Genomic DNA, 15,707 nt, shown 5'->3' with positions numbered 1-15,707 from the left:
AACTCTCACATCCATATATGACTACTGAAAAAAACATAGCCTTGACTAGATGGACCTTTGATGGCAAAGTAATGTCTCTGCTTTTAAATATGCTGACTAGGTTGATCGTAACTTTTCTCCCAGGGAGTAAGAGTCTTTTAATTTGATGGCTGCAATCACCACCTGCAGTGATTTTGGAGCTCAAAAAATAAAGTCTGCCACTGTTTCCACTGTTTCTCCATCTATTTGCCATGAAGTGATGGGAGCAGATTCCATGATCTTAGTTTTCTGCACGTTGAGCTTTAAGCGAACTTTTTCACTCTCCTCTTTCACTTTCATCAAGACACTCTTTAGTTCTTCTTCCCTTTCTGCCATAACAGTTTTGTCACCTTCATATCTGAGGTGACTGATATTTCTCCCGACAACCAAGATTCCAGCTTGTGCTTCTTCCAGCCCAGCGTTTCTCATGATGTACTCTGCATATAAGATAAATAAGGAGGGTGACAATATACAGCCTTGACGTACTCCTTTTCCTATTTGGAACCAGTCTGTTGTGTTCCATGTCCAGTCCTAACTCTTCCTTCCTGACGTGCATACAGATTTCTCAATAGGCAGGTCAGGTGATCTGGTACTCCCATCTCTTTCAGAATTTTCCACAGTTTACTGTGACCCACATAGTCAAAGGCTTTGGCATAGTCAATAAAGCAGAAATAGATGTTTTTCTGGAACTCTCACGCTTTTTCGATGATCCAGAGGATGTTGGCAATTTGATCTTTGGTTCCTCTACCTTTTTTAAAACCAGCCTGAACATCTGGAAGTTCACGGTTCATTTACTGTTGAAGCCTGACTTAGAGAATTTTGAGCATTATTTTACTAGCGTGTGATATGAGTATTGCAATTGTGCGGTAGTTTGAACATTCTTTGGCATTGCCTTTCTTTGGGATTGGAATGAGAACTACCTTTTCCAGTCCTGTGGTCACTCCTGAGTTTTCCAGATTTGCTGGAATATTGTACAGCACTTTTACAGCATCATCTTTCAGGATTTGAAATAGCTCAACTGGAATTCCATCACCTCCACTAGCTTTGTTTGTAGTGATGCTTTCTAAGGCCAACTTGACTTTCACATTCCAGGATGTCTGGCTCTAGGAGAGTGATCACACTATCATGATTATCTGGGTTGTGAAGATCTTTTTTGTATAGTTCTTCTGTGTATTCTTGCCACCTCTTCTTAGTATCTTCTGCTTCTGTTAGGTCCCTACCATTTCTGTCCTTTATTGAGCCTGTTCCCTTGGTATCTCTAATTTTCTTCAAGTGATCTCTAGTCTTTTCCATTTTATTGTTTTCCTCTATTTCTTTGCATGGATCACTGAGGAACCTTTCTTATCTCTCCTTGCTATTCTTTGGAACTCTGCATTCAAATGGGTTTATCTTTCTTTTTTTCATTTGCTTTTTGCTTTTCTTCTTTTCACAGCTATTTGTAAGGCCTCCTCAGACAGCTGTTTTGCTTTTTTGCATTTTTTTCCCTTGGGGATGATCTTGCTCCCTGTCTCCTGTATAATATCATGAACCTCCGTCCATAGTTCATCAGGCACTCTGTCTATCAGATCTAGTCCCTTAAATCTATTTCTCACTTCCACTGTATAATCATTAGGGATTTGATTTAGGTCATACCTGAATGGTCTAGTGGTTTTTCCCATTTCTTCAATTTACATCTGAATTTGGCAATAAGGAGTTCATGATCTGACCCACAGTCAGCTCCCGGTCTTGTTTTTGCTGACTGTATAGAGCTTCTCTATCTTTGGCTGCAAAGAATATAATCAACCTGATTTCGGTGTTGACCATCTGGTGAGGTCCATGTGTAGAGTCTTCTCTTGTCTTTGGAAGAGGTCATAGCAACCACTATTTGTAAGGCCTCTTCAGACAGCCGTTTTGGCTTTTTGCATTTTTTTTTCTTGGGGATGGTCTTGCTCCCTGTCTCCTGTACAATGTCATGAACCTCGGTCCACAGTTCATCAGGCACTCTGTCTATCAGATCTAGTCCCTTAAATCTATGGATGCTATGACTAGTGTGTTCTCTTGGTAAAACTCTATTAGCCTTTGCCCTGCTTCATTATGTATTCCAGGGTCAAATTTGCCTGTTACTCCAAAGTTAACTTTTCTTTAACTTTCCTTAATATGTTTATCACTTTTTGTATAGACGTCTTGTACATGGTTCACACAGTAAAGTTCCAGATACCAGACATAATTAGTGTGTCAAAAAGTAACAAAACTTTCCAAGTTGTATGGAATGCATATCTTCAACTTTAACAAGTAATGTAACTGTTTTCAAAAATATATAAGAACCATTAGTACTAATCTTGGCAACATTTAGAATTAAAACTTAAGTCTTTTCCTTTGTATGTTTTGCACCCTGCTCAACAAATCATTTCTGACCCCCAAAGTCATGAAGATCGTTATCAATGTCACCTTCTAGAAGCTCTGTTGTTTTAACTTAAAGGTTTAGATCAAAAATCCACTTGAAATTGTTTTCTCTGTTTGGTGTAAAAACAGGAATTCAGTTTTACTATTTCTCTGTGAAAAAAATGATTATTCCAGCAAAGTTACTGAAAATCAACCATTTCCTCAAGTTGCAAAGCCAGATCTTTCATAAATCAAGTCACTATGTATGAGGAGGTCTGTCTCAGTCCTCTCTATCCTATTTCAATGTTCTACCACTTTGTCAACGTCCAATAGTCTGTATATATGGTAGGCTGTGTCCCACCACCCCTCACTGTCATTTCTTAGAAATATCCTGATTTTTTTTTTTTTTTTTTTGCTTTTTGCTATTCAATAGAAACTTACGGTAAAGTTCCCCAAAACATTTTAGTTTTGATGATAATGGCATTGACTCTCTGACTCACCAAAGGAAGAACTGACCACCTTAAAGACATTAAAGTTTTCAGTTTATGAATGGTATAAAACTGATTTGGGACTTCCCTGGTGGCTCAGTGGTAAAGAATCCACTGCCAATGCAAAAGACGTGGTTTTGATCCCTGGGTTGGGAAGACACCCTGGAGAAGGAAACGGAAATCTACTCCAGTACTCTTGCTTGGTAAATTCCAAGGATAAAGGAGTTTGGTGGGCTATAGTTCATGTGGTCACCAAGAGCCAGACATGACTTAGCAACTGAGCATGCATACATATGACATGTATTTGCTATTAGACTTAAAATTTTTAAAGCCAAAAATAAAGAAGATTTCTGTAATAGCTGAAATCGGTGATTAAAAAATAGTGGCAAACTTTCCCTAGATATCAAGGCTTAATAGAAAGGAAGTCTGATATAAAGCGTTTGAGAAGAGTGGTAAGAATACATAGAGTTACACACAATTTGTATCCTACTCAGTTCTGACCATAAAATGAACTGGTACACAGGTATCCTAAGGAAAATTCCTGCCAGTATAGAATACATACCTTGTCTCTTCCTTATTTGAACTTCCTATAAGATAGCTGGCTTAGAAAACTATCTCTTATTCAAACATGAGAATTCAAACAGCCTAGAAAGTTTCCAAGGACAAAACAACAACAACAACAAAAAAGACACATGAAAGATATTTAACAGAAATATTAATATATACCAGTGGAACATGTAAGAACTATAACCCAATACACGGACAAATCCCATACAGCAAAGATCTGTATTAAAAACAGAGGCAAAAGTATGGAGGAGATATGATTAAAGATGTTAACAGAAAATGAAATATAAACTGCCTGGGTTCAAAGGAGAAACCTAAAATAAATGTAAAACTATCACAGAAATGGACAGAAGAAATGCTAACATTGTACTAAAAGAAATACAGCAGGACTGGGTAAAGTGAGCAACATAAATTGGGAACTAATGAAAACAGGAAAATAAATGATTAAGAAAATGATAGAAACATACAGCATTTCTAGGGCAATGAAAATATTGTGTATAAGACTATACTGATGGATATATGTCATACATTTGTTCAAAACCACAGAAGATACATCAAGACTGTATTCTAATGTTAACTAGGGACTTTGGATGGTAATGACATGTCCAGAGAGGTTCATCAACTGTAACAGACGAATCTATCCAGAGGTGGACATTGATGATGGGGGAGGCTATGAAAGTGTGAAGGCAAAGGGCAGACGGGAAATTTCTGTACTGTCCTCTAAATTTTGCTGGAAATCCAGAACTACTTAAAAAAAAATTAAAATAAAGTCCAAAATATACAAAAAATTATAAAACAACAAAAAGGTAAATCTAAGATAACATATTAAGGTTCTAAGTTAGAAAAATAAAACAGTAACAGAAAAATCATGAAAAATGAATCTGGAACTGCAATGAGAAGCCTGCACACTGTAACAAAGACCCAGCAGGGCCAAAAATAAATTAATTAATTAAGTGTATTTAAAGATAATAGCATTTACCTTACACTAAAACTTCTACTCATATTCTCTCAACAAGCCACAATAACAAGCAATGCAAATGAAACACACCACCATGTCTCCAGCATTACCTGGACACAGAATAACTAGTAACAATAGAACTTTACTGGTATACCCGTAAAGCAGTTGAAAAATTGCTAAATTGTATCTTTGATAAACACACCAATGAGAGTATAATATAGTAGTGTATATATACACTTTATGTTTCTAGCTTTATACTATCTAAACAAACTACTGTTTGCTGAGTTAAGTTAGCTTCTTTCTTCCCTAGTAAAGAAATCTAAGAATTTTCTTTATTAAAAAGTTATTTAAAAAATTCTTTGATGAACCAACAAATACCTCAAGGTACCCAGAAACCTGGAATATGGGACAGAATCAGTTTCATCTCATTAATTCAAACTAACTCAATTAAACTATGAGCTATACTGTGTAGGGTTGCCCAAGACGGACAGGTCATGGTGGAGAGCTCTGACAAAACGTGGTCCACTGCAGAAGGGAATGGCAAACCACTTCAGCATTCTTGCCTTGAGAACCCCATGAACAGTATGAAAAGGCAAAAAGGTGTGACACTGAAAGATGAACTCCCCAGGTTGGTAGGTGCCCAATATATTACTGGAGAAGAGTAGAGAATAGCTCCAGAAAGAATGAAGGGGATGAGCCAAAGAGGAAACAGTACCCAGGTGTGGATGTGTCTGGTGGTGAAACTAAAGTCCGATGGTGCAAAGAACAATACTGCATAGGAACCCAGAATGTTAGGTCCATGAATTAAGGTAAATTGGAAGTGGTCAAATAAGAGATGGCAAGAGTGAACATTGACATTTTAGGAATCAGTGAACTAAAAGGATAGGAATGAGCAACTCTAATTCAGATGACCATTTTATCTACTACAGTGGGCAAGAATCCCTTAGAAGAAATGTAGTAGCCCTCACAGTCAACAAAAGAATCTGAAACACAGTACTTGGGTACAAGCTCAAAAATGACAGAATGTTCTCAGTTCATTTCCAAGGCAAATCATGCAAATTCACAGTAAGCCAAGTCTATGCCCCAACCACTAATGCCGAAGAAGCTGAACGCTTCTGTGAAGACCTACATGACCTTCTAGAACAAACACCAAAAAAAGATGTCTTTTTCATCATAGAGGACTGGAATGCAAAAGCAGGAAGGTAAGAGATACCTGGAATAAAAGCCAAGTTTGGCTTTGGAGTACAAAATGAAGCAGGGCAAAGGCTAACAGAGTTTTGCCAAGAGAATGCACTGGTCACAGCTAACACCCTCTTTCGACAACTCTACACATGGACAACACCAGACAGTCAATACTAAAATCAATTGGTTATATTCTTTGCAGTCAAAGATGGAGAAGCTCTATACAGTCAGCAAAAGCAAGACCGGGAGCTAACTGTGGCTCAGATCACGAACTCCTTATTGCAAAATTCAGAGTGAAACTGAAGAAAATAGGGAAAACCATTAGGCCATTCACCTATGACCTAACTCAAATCCCTTATGATTATAATCAAAATTCTCCAATCAAGGCTTTAACAGTAATGCTCAAAATTCTCCAAGTGAGGCTTCAACAGTATGTGAACCAAGAACTTCTAAATGTTCAAACTGGATTTAGAAAAGGCAGAGGAAACAGATCAAAAGGCAACTTCTGTTGGTTCAAGAAAAAGCAAGAGTTCCAGAAAAACATCTACTTCTGCTTTATTGACCACACCAAAGGCTTTGACTGTGTGGATCACAACAAACAGAGGAAAATTCTTTAAGAGATGGGAATACCAGACCATCTGATCTGTCTCCTGAGAAATCTGTATGCAGGTTAAGAAGCAACAGTTAAAACTGGACTCGGAACAACAGACTGGTTCCAAATTGGGAAAGGAGGACATCAAGGTGGTGTACTGTCACCCTGCTTATTTAACTTATATGCAGAGTATATTATGCAAAATGCCATGCTGGATGAAGCACAAGCTGAAACCAAGATTGCCAGACCTTCTCTCTTGACAAGATGGCCACACCAGCAGTACCGGCGAGCACGCCTCCCACCACCCCAACCGAAGCCCCAGCTGCAGCCTCATCTCTGGCCTCAGCCCCAGCCCTGGCCCCAGCTCCATCGCCAGTTCCCGTGTCATCTTCAGACCTGGCAGCGGCAGCGGCTACGAGCACGGCTCCGGGCCAGACCCCGGCCTCAGCGCCAGCCCCAGCGCAGACCCCCGCACAGTCTCTGTCTGGCCCTCCTCTCCCAGGTCCCTTCCCCAGCGGCCGCGTGGTCCAGCTGCACCTGGTCATTTTGGCCTCCATCGTGGACAGCTACGAGCGACGCAACGAGGGAGCTGCCCGAGTTATCGGGACCCTGCTGGGAACTGTTGACAAGCACTCAGTGGAAGCCACCAACTGCTCTTCAGTGCCACACAACGAGTCAGAAGATGAGGTGGCTGTTGACATGGAATTTGCTAAGAACATGTATGAGTTGCACAAGAAAGTCTCTCCAAACGAGCTCATCCTGGGCTGGTACGCTATAGGCCATGACATTACGGAGCACTCAGTACTACAGCCGAGGGCCCCCAACCCCATTCACCTCCCAGCGGACACCAGCCTCCAGAACGGCCGCATGAGCATCAAGGCCTATGTCAGCACTTTAATGGGTGTTCCTGGGAGGACCATGGGGGTGATCTTCACCCCTCTGACAGTGAAATACACATATTACGACACTGAACGCACTGGAGTTGACCTGATCATGCAGACCTGTTTTAGCCCCAACCAGGTGATCGGCCTCTCCAGTGACTTGTAGCAAGTGGGCGGGGCTTCCACTCTCATCCAGGATGCCCTCCACACAGTGTTGCCGTATGCGGAGGATGTGCTGTCTGGAAAGGTGTCAGCCGACAATACCCTGGGCCGCTTCTTGATGAGTCTGGTTAACCAAGTACCCAAAATAGTTCCTGAGGACTTCGAGACCATGCTCAACAGCAACATCAACGACCTGTTGATGGTGACCTAAATGGCCAACCTCACACAGTCACAAATTGCCCTTAATGAGAAGCTTGTGAACCTGTGAAGGGGCGGCAGGCAGCTCTCCTGCCATGCTGGGCCCCAGCCAACCCCGGGACCCAGAATGGAGTGAAGGAGAAATGGTGTGTTTGTGGTCTGAGTTACACTGAGTCAAACAACTGCTTGTGACTCTAAATAAACACAGACTACCTTTTGTAAGTGAAAAAAAAAAAGATTGCCAGGAGAAATATCTACAATCTCAGATATTCAGATGACACCGACACCACCTTTATGGCAGAAAGTGAAGAGGAACTGAAGGGTCTCTTGATGAAAGTGAAAGAGGAGAGTGAAAAGGCTGGTTTAAAATCAACATTTAAAAAAGCGAAGATCATGGCATCTGGTCCCATCACCTCATGGCAAACAGATGGGGAAACAATGGAAACAGTGACAGATTTTATTTTCTTCGGCTCCAAAATCACTGCAGATGGGGACTGCAGCCACCTTGCTCCTTGGAAGAAAAACTATGACAAATCTAGACAGCATATTAAAAAGCAGAGACATTACCTTACTGACAAAGGTTCGTTGAATCAAAGCTATGGTTTTTCCAGTAGTCATATATGGATGTGAGAATTGGACTATAAAGAAATCTGAGCATCAAAGAATTGATGCTTTTGAACTGTGGTGTTGGAGAAGACTCTTGAGAGTCCCTTGGACTGTAAGGAGCTCCAACCAGTGAATCCTAAAGGAAATCAGTCCTGAATATTCATTGGAAGGACTGATGTTGAAGCTCCAATACTTTGGCCACCTGATGCAAAGAACTGAGTCATAGACCCTGATGCTGGGAAGATTAAAGGCAGGAGGAGAAGAGGACGACAGAGGATGAGGTGGTTGGATGACATCACCGACTAGATGGCCATGAGTTTGAGCAAACTCCAGGTGTTGGTGATAGATAGGGAAGCATGGCGTGCTGCAATCCACAGGGTTGCAGAGTCAGACATGACTGAGTGACTGAAATCAACTATGATTATACAGTGGAAGTGACAGAAAGATTCAAGGGATTAGATCTGATAGACAGAGAGCCTGAAGAACTATGAACAGAGGTTCATAACATTGTACAGGAGGCAGTGATCAAAACCATTCCCAAGAAAAATAAATGCAAAAAAGGAAATGGTGTCTGAGGTGGCCTTACAAACAGCTGAGAAAAGAAGAGAAATGAAAGGCAAAGGAGAAAAGAAAAGATATACCCATCTGAATGCAGAGTTCCAAAGAATAGCAAGGAGAGATAAGGAAGCCTTCCTACATGAAAAATGCAAAAAATAGAGGAAAGCAATAAAATAGGAAAGACTAGAGATCTCTTCAAGAAAATGAGAGATACCAAGGGAACATTTCATGCAAAGATGGGCACAATAAAGGACAGAAACTATATGGATCTAACAGAAGCAGACGATATTAAGAAGAGGTGGCAAGAACACACAGAATAGGTATATAAAAAAGATCTTAATGACCCAGATAACTACGATGATGTGATCACTCACCTAGAACCAGACATCCTGGAGTGTGAAGTCAAGTGGGCCTCAGGAAGCATCACTACAAAGCTAGTGGAGGTGACAGAATTTCAGCTATTTCAGAATTTGAACGATTTCAAATCCTGAAAGATGATGCTGTGTGAAAGAGGATGCTGTGAAAGTGCTGCTCTCAGTATGCCAGCAAATTTAGAAATCTCAGCAGTGGCCACAGGACTGGAAAAGGTCAGTTTTCATTCCATTCCCAAAAAAGGCAATGCAGAAGAATGTTCAAACTACCACAAAATATTACTCAAGCCACATGCTAGCAAGGTAATGCTCAAAATCCTTCGAACTAGGCATTAACAGTATGTGAACTGAGAAATTCCAGATGGACAAACTAGATTTAGAAAAGGCAGATGAACCAGAGATCAGATTGCCAACATATGCTGGATCATAAAAAGCAAGAAAATGCCAGAAAAACATCTACTTTTACTTCATTGACTATGCTAATGCCTTTGATTGTGGGGATCACAACAAATTGTGGAAAATTCTCAAGAGACGGGAATACCAGACCACCTTACCTGCCTCCTGAGAAACCCATATGAAGGTCAAGAAGCAATAGCTAGAACCAGACATGGAACAACGAACTGGTTCAAAATTGGGAAAGGACTACGCCAAGGCTGTATACTGTCACCCTGCTTATTTAATTTATATGCAGAGTACGTCACACAAAATGTGAGGCTGGGTGAAACACAAGCTGGAATCAACACTGCCAGGAGAAAGAGCAACAGCCTCAGATATGCAGATAACACCACTCTAATGGCAGAAAGCAAAGAGGAATTAAAGAGCTTCTTTATGAAGGTAAAAGAGGAGAGTGAAAAAGCTGGCTTAAAACTCAACATTTAAAGAACTAAGATCATGCCATGCGGTCTATCACATCATGGCAAACAGATGGGGAAACAAGGCAAACCGTGACAGCCTTTATTCTCTTGGGCTCCAAAATCACTGCAGATGGTGACTGCAGCCATGAAATCAAAAGATGCTTGCTCCTTGGAGGAAAAGTTATGACGAATCTGGACAGCATATTAGAAAGAAGAGACACTAGTTTGCCGAGAAAGGTCCATATAGTCAAAGCTATGGTTTTTCTAGTAGTCATGTATGGATGTGAGATTTGGACCATAAAGAAGGTTGAGAAGGAAAGAATCGATGCTTTCAAATTGTAGTGCTGGAGATGACTCTTGAGAGTCCCCTGGACAGCAAGGAGATCAAACCAGTCAATTATAAAGGAAATCAACCCTGACTCATGCTGAAGCTCTAATACTTTGGCCACATATGAGAAGAGCTGGCTCATTAGAAAAGACCCTGATGTTGGGAAAGACTAAAGGCAGGAGGAGGAGGAGGGGATGACAGAGGACGAGATGGTTGGATGGCATCACCAACTAAATGGACATGAGTTTGAGCAAACTGGGAAATGATGAAGGATAGGGAAGCCTGGCATGCTATAGTCCCTGGGGTCGCTAAGAGTCGAACATAACTGAGCAACTGAACAACAACAAGTAATGAACACTGACAGAAACTCTTGGAATTCAGTAGCGAACAAGTCAGACCAGATCTCTTTATTGTTATTTTCATTCTATGGGATGGAGATAGACAACAAATAAATAAGAAATACATACACCGCACCATAGAGTAATGAAACTGCATAATATAAAGGAGAGTTAACCAATGAAGAAGGAAGAAATCTATGTGAGTGTGCAGACACTTCAAAAGATATAAGATAATGAAGCAACGACCATACTCTCCTCAAGGAAAGAAAGTCTAGCTAAGAATTTTATTTGTGATTAAATTACCATGTAAGTATAAATGAAATGAAAAATTTTTTGAACATAAAAGAACTAGAGGAATATAGTATCTATGTGATTTTCTGAAGAAATCGCTGAGAATAAACTTTTGCAAACCAGAGATGACTACTATTAATAAAAGTCTGGCAATGAATTTTGATTCTTTTAATAGTTATTAAGAAAAAAACAAAAATTTTGAGTATATGAGTGGTTTTGGTTACAGAACAGAATGTAAATCTTATAAAACCTCTTTATGGATGCTCTCTTTCTCAGTAATTGAGAGTGAATGGTGAGAGACAGTGTATTAACTAAGATATCCTCTTCTTTCATAGTCAGGAGTCAAGGAACTTCTGAAAAGCTGATAAACCATGCAACTGTAGTCTACATTTGCTTAAAAATACAAAGGAAAAAAAAACACTGTAAGAAAGGAGAATGAGGCATTTCTAAGAATCAACAGTTAACATCTTAAAATAATTAGTTTATGTGATGTTACAGATTACAAGGGAATCATTAGAATAAAAATATAAGCCTAAAAATTTATGGAAAACAAACACACACAAAATAAACCAGGGTGCAGGCACGGGGTTTAGGGGGAAGAAGAGACCACGGGAAAGATGTAAAACAAAAACAAAACAAATAACCTCAGGAACAGAAAGAATATAAAATGACAGAACTCATTTATAAAATAACTATTTTACATAGTAAATATGACTGATTCACACTACAAGAGTAAATCTTAAATACATTTTGCCAATGTTGTTTAGTCGCCAAGGTTGTGTCTGACTCATTGAGACACCTGCTAGGCTCCTCTGTCCATGTGATTTCCCGGGCAAGAATATTGGAGTGGGTTGCACTTCCTCCACCAGGGGATCATCCCAACCCAAGGATCGAACCTGCATCTCCAGCTTGGCAGAAGAGTTTTTTACCACTGTGCCCCCTGGGAAGCCCAGAACGTACTATAAAAACGTGATAAATATGTACAGTGGGATACTGCATGTTAAGCTGCTTCAGTTGTGTCCAACTCTGTGTGACCCTACGGACTGTACTCTGCCCGGCTTCTCCATCCATGGGATTCTCCAGGCAAGAACGCTGGAGTGGGTTGCCATGCTCTCCTCCAGGGGATCTTCCCAACACAGGGATTGAATCAGTATCTCTTCCGTCCCCTGCATTGGCAGGTGGGTTTTTTACCACTAGCACCACCAGTGGAATACTATTCAGCCTTAAAAAGAACGGAGTCTTATCATATGGTGCAGTGTGGGAAACTTTGAGGATATTATTCTAAGAGAAATAAGCTAATAACAACAACAAAAGAAAAATACGGCATGATTCCACTCATACCTGGTATCTAAAATAGTCAAACTCTTAGAAATAGGAAGTAGCACAATAGTTGCCAAGAGCTGGGAGAAGAGAAGCTGTTGCTTAATGGATAGAGTTTCAGTCTTGCAAGATGAAAAAGTTCTAGAAATCTGTTTCACAACAATGTGCTTATAGTTAATACTACAGCACCATACATATAAAAATGGTTAAGAAGATAAATTTTGTTAGATATTTTTGAACAAACACATACAAGACAAAAAAGCTAGATGATAAACACACACACCTTATTTGGATTATGATTTGAATAAAATGATTATACAATGAAAATTATTTTTACTGAGATGAAATGAAAATTTTAACATGGACTAGATATTAGAATACACTAGGGATTACTGTTAATGTTAAGATATGAATGTAGGTAATGGGAATAGAGGAGTTCACTGTGCCATTTCATATTTGTGTATGATTTTAATTTTGTCATAATAAAATGTTTAAAATAGTTTTTAGAGCTGAAAGAAACTTTATAGATAATCCTATTCACCTTCCAATTTTATTAGTAGTACAGGTCTAGACAGTTTATTAAACTTGCACATTATATAATCTAGTGACAAAACTATGATTAGTATTTGAAACACAATTTGCCATCTAATGCTCTCTCTAGTACACAATACTGACTCCTTCATAAAAGCTCTATCAATGAACACAGAATATATATTATACGTTTCAATGACAGCCTCTACAGCTAGCTAAAATACTGCAAACTGTCCCATTAACAATTATCACTAAAAACTCACATGACAGTATGTCATATTTGAAAGTATTGCTAAACACTCCTTTTGAAGATTTGGAGAACAGAAGTTTGTTAAAACTCTGAAATTAAAGGAACTTTGGTTCATTTTTCTTTAAGTTCCTCACCTCAACAACATCAAAAACAGTTGAACATAATAATGGGTGGCTTCAAAAATAAGAATGGCAGTAAGTCAGTTCAGGTACAGCCTTTGACTTGAGAAGGTGAGAGGAGGCTCTTTTTAATGAGGTATAACTATACAGCTACCCACTTTCCTAACGGTCTTTCAATCCCACTAGCTATACCAACACCCACTCCCTCTCCCCAATCAGAATAACTGACCACTTGGGACCCCTGAATAGAAACAGTACTGAATGGAAAAGGGCACTTGGAAAGAGAAGTGTAGTTCTACTTTAACAGAGTAATAAAATACAAAAAGTTAAGAGGAGGAAATTGCCTATAGAGTATAGTGTGAACTAATGAGGAAAATGTGGTATAATACAGGACCTGGGTTTAAGAACCAGCTGTCATTGTCAAGAGATCTAATCTCTGTCTAGTTCCATAAAGAACAATAGCGATCAATTGAGACTGCAGATTCATATGAAAGTAACTTTTTATATAAATTGTGATTCCAGGTTATTAATAAGATCAGCTGATGTTTAATAAATAGTTTTAAACAAAAATAATAAAATTAATACTGTCCTTATTAAGGTATTTGTCATGAAAACTGCTTAAAATAGAGAAAAACATAAAATAGATTTCTTTTCCCTTATCTATCTTCTGAGTTTTGCTTTATGTATCATTGTTTCTTTCTTGGGTATCTAATGGTTTATGATGTCTATCTTCTCTGTGAATTGTACCTTATTAAAAATATTAATCTCTGTGTCATTAAAATGAATTTTTTAAAATTAAAAAAAAAACCCATAAAATAGAAAGTGAAAAATTGTCCATAATCCCACTTCTTAGAGGTAACAATAAATGGCTTTACTAGTAATTCTCAACTACTGCAAAAAAAGATTTAGTATATTATTACTCTATAACTTTTATTGTAATGTAGTACTCAATGTAATATGCCAAAATTTTTTATTTTATTCTTTTCGATTCTGAGCCATCAATGACTGACAATCTGGACTGTGAAATCAAAGACAGAAGGAAAGCCCTGGAGATACAGATAATTCATAATTTTAAGTTAATATTTGTTGTGGCTTTATGTACTATCAACTCAAAAAAGAAGTGTCCGGAATGGAAGTTTATAGTTTTTCACCGTACCAAGTCTATAGTATGCTAATAGCTCACACTTTCTTTGATTCATTAAAATAGTGATAGAGGGACAGAAGGTTATTCAAAAGGTAAAGAAAGAAGAAAGAAAAGAAAGTGTTAGTCATTTAGTCTTGTCCGACTCTTTTTGACCTCATGGACTGTAGGTCTCCAGCCCTCCTCCTCTGGAATTTTCCAGGCAGGAATACTGGAGTGGGTAGTCATTCCCTTCTCCAGGGGATCTTCCTGACCCAGGGGTGGAACCCAGGTCTCTAGTATTGCAGGCAGATTCTTTACTGTCTGAGCCACCAGGGAAGCCCGATTCAAAAGGAAAAGGGACCAGTAAAGACATCTATGAATTTTAATTTAATGCTAAAAGATTAATGTCCTTTCTTCAGTGAAGTTTACCTTCACTGAAATAGTATTTATAATAGATAAAATATGTTTTTAAAAGAGATGGGTAATACTATGCTGGATCAATAACTTAAACTAACAAAAAGGAAAACTTTGACTTCTATCTTTTCCTTCTACATTTTCCAAAAATATCTAAAATTAAAAAAATACAAAGTCATATACATTCACTTATCTTACCTTGGTAAGATCTCCAATTTTAAAAATTAATTTCTTTTCTTTTATCTACATTTATTAAATTGGGTTGAAGATTTTATTTGTTGCATGTAAATACTACTAAATCACTAATGTCTCATGTAACAGATATTAAATGAAGACATGACATTTCAGCTAATGAAGCAAAGCCATTTATCTTGAAATTTTCTTGCTACAAAAAGAGGAACCTTTAAACATGGCCTTAAGTTTGCAAAAATCAGCAACTTTAATCTATCCACTTTCTTTTGACCTTTACACTCAACCTCAAAAAAATGTTCAGCAACATAAATTCGATCTCAAAAGGCTGCTGCAGATCTCATTTTCTGCTGTTTTTCCATTAGGTATTTATGGGACCTGCTAGTGTTACAAGGGACTAGTAAAACGCCAAAGTAATCCTGCAGTTCCTGTGTATGAATTCAGCTTTTCCCTTTGAGATGATAACTTTTTTGCCTCTTGCCAAGACCTTTTCAGAATCGAATATAAAACTAAGTCTATAGGTATAATGTGCTTTTTTAAGAGGTAGGATGGATGAGTTGGGACACGGCATGGGGAAAGAACATTAACTAGGTTTAGCAGTTCAACTATTGAAACAAAATCATTTTTAAGCCATTTAGGTAGCTTGTTACACATCTGTACTAATTGAAATTACAACATGATCACACAAGATAGAAACTGAATCCAATGAATTCTGAAGCTTGATCTCAGCTGTGTGCATGCCTTCTCTTAACTGCACAGGAAGCCAGCTGCTTCCATTTATGAACTGTATTGAACACATGTGCTCTAGTATACCCATGACATAACGTGTAACACTATACTTTCAAACAAGTTTGCCAAGAAGGGGGAGGGTGTACAAATATGTTAGTAAGACAAAAGACATTATATATATTTATTTTTTAAATGTTAGTAAGAAAAGAAAAGAACTTCAAGTTGTATTTCCATTAGTGTGCCTCATATTACATTATAAAATAGAAATACAATCAATAAACT

General features: G+C 38.5%; 1 protein-coding gene and 1 pseudogene across 7 annotated transcripts in view; one reads left to right on the top strand and one right to left on the bottom strand.

Annotated features, from left to right (window-relative positions):
* Positions 1-15,707, bottom strand: part of ADK (adenosine kinase) — a 551,078-nt gene that overhangs the window by 197,741 nt on the left and 337,630 nt on the right. The window lies entirely within an intron of this gene.
* LOC122708684 lies at positions 6,280-7,718 on the top strand (annotated as a pseudogene).

This window comes from Cervus elaphus, chromosome 15 (assembly GCF_910594005.1).
Source record: "Cervus elaphus chromosome 15, mCerEla1.1, whole genome shotgun sequence".
NCBI classification, from domain to species: Eukaryota; Metazoa; Chordata; class Mammalia; order Artiodactyla; family Cervidae; genus Cervus; species Cervus elaphus.
The sequence above is the reverse complement of the archived record's forward strand: the minus strand, read 5'-3'. Positions and strand labels throughout refer to the sequence as shown.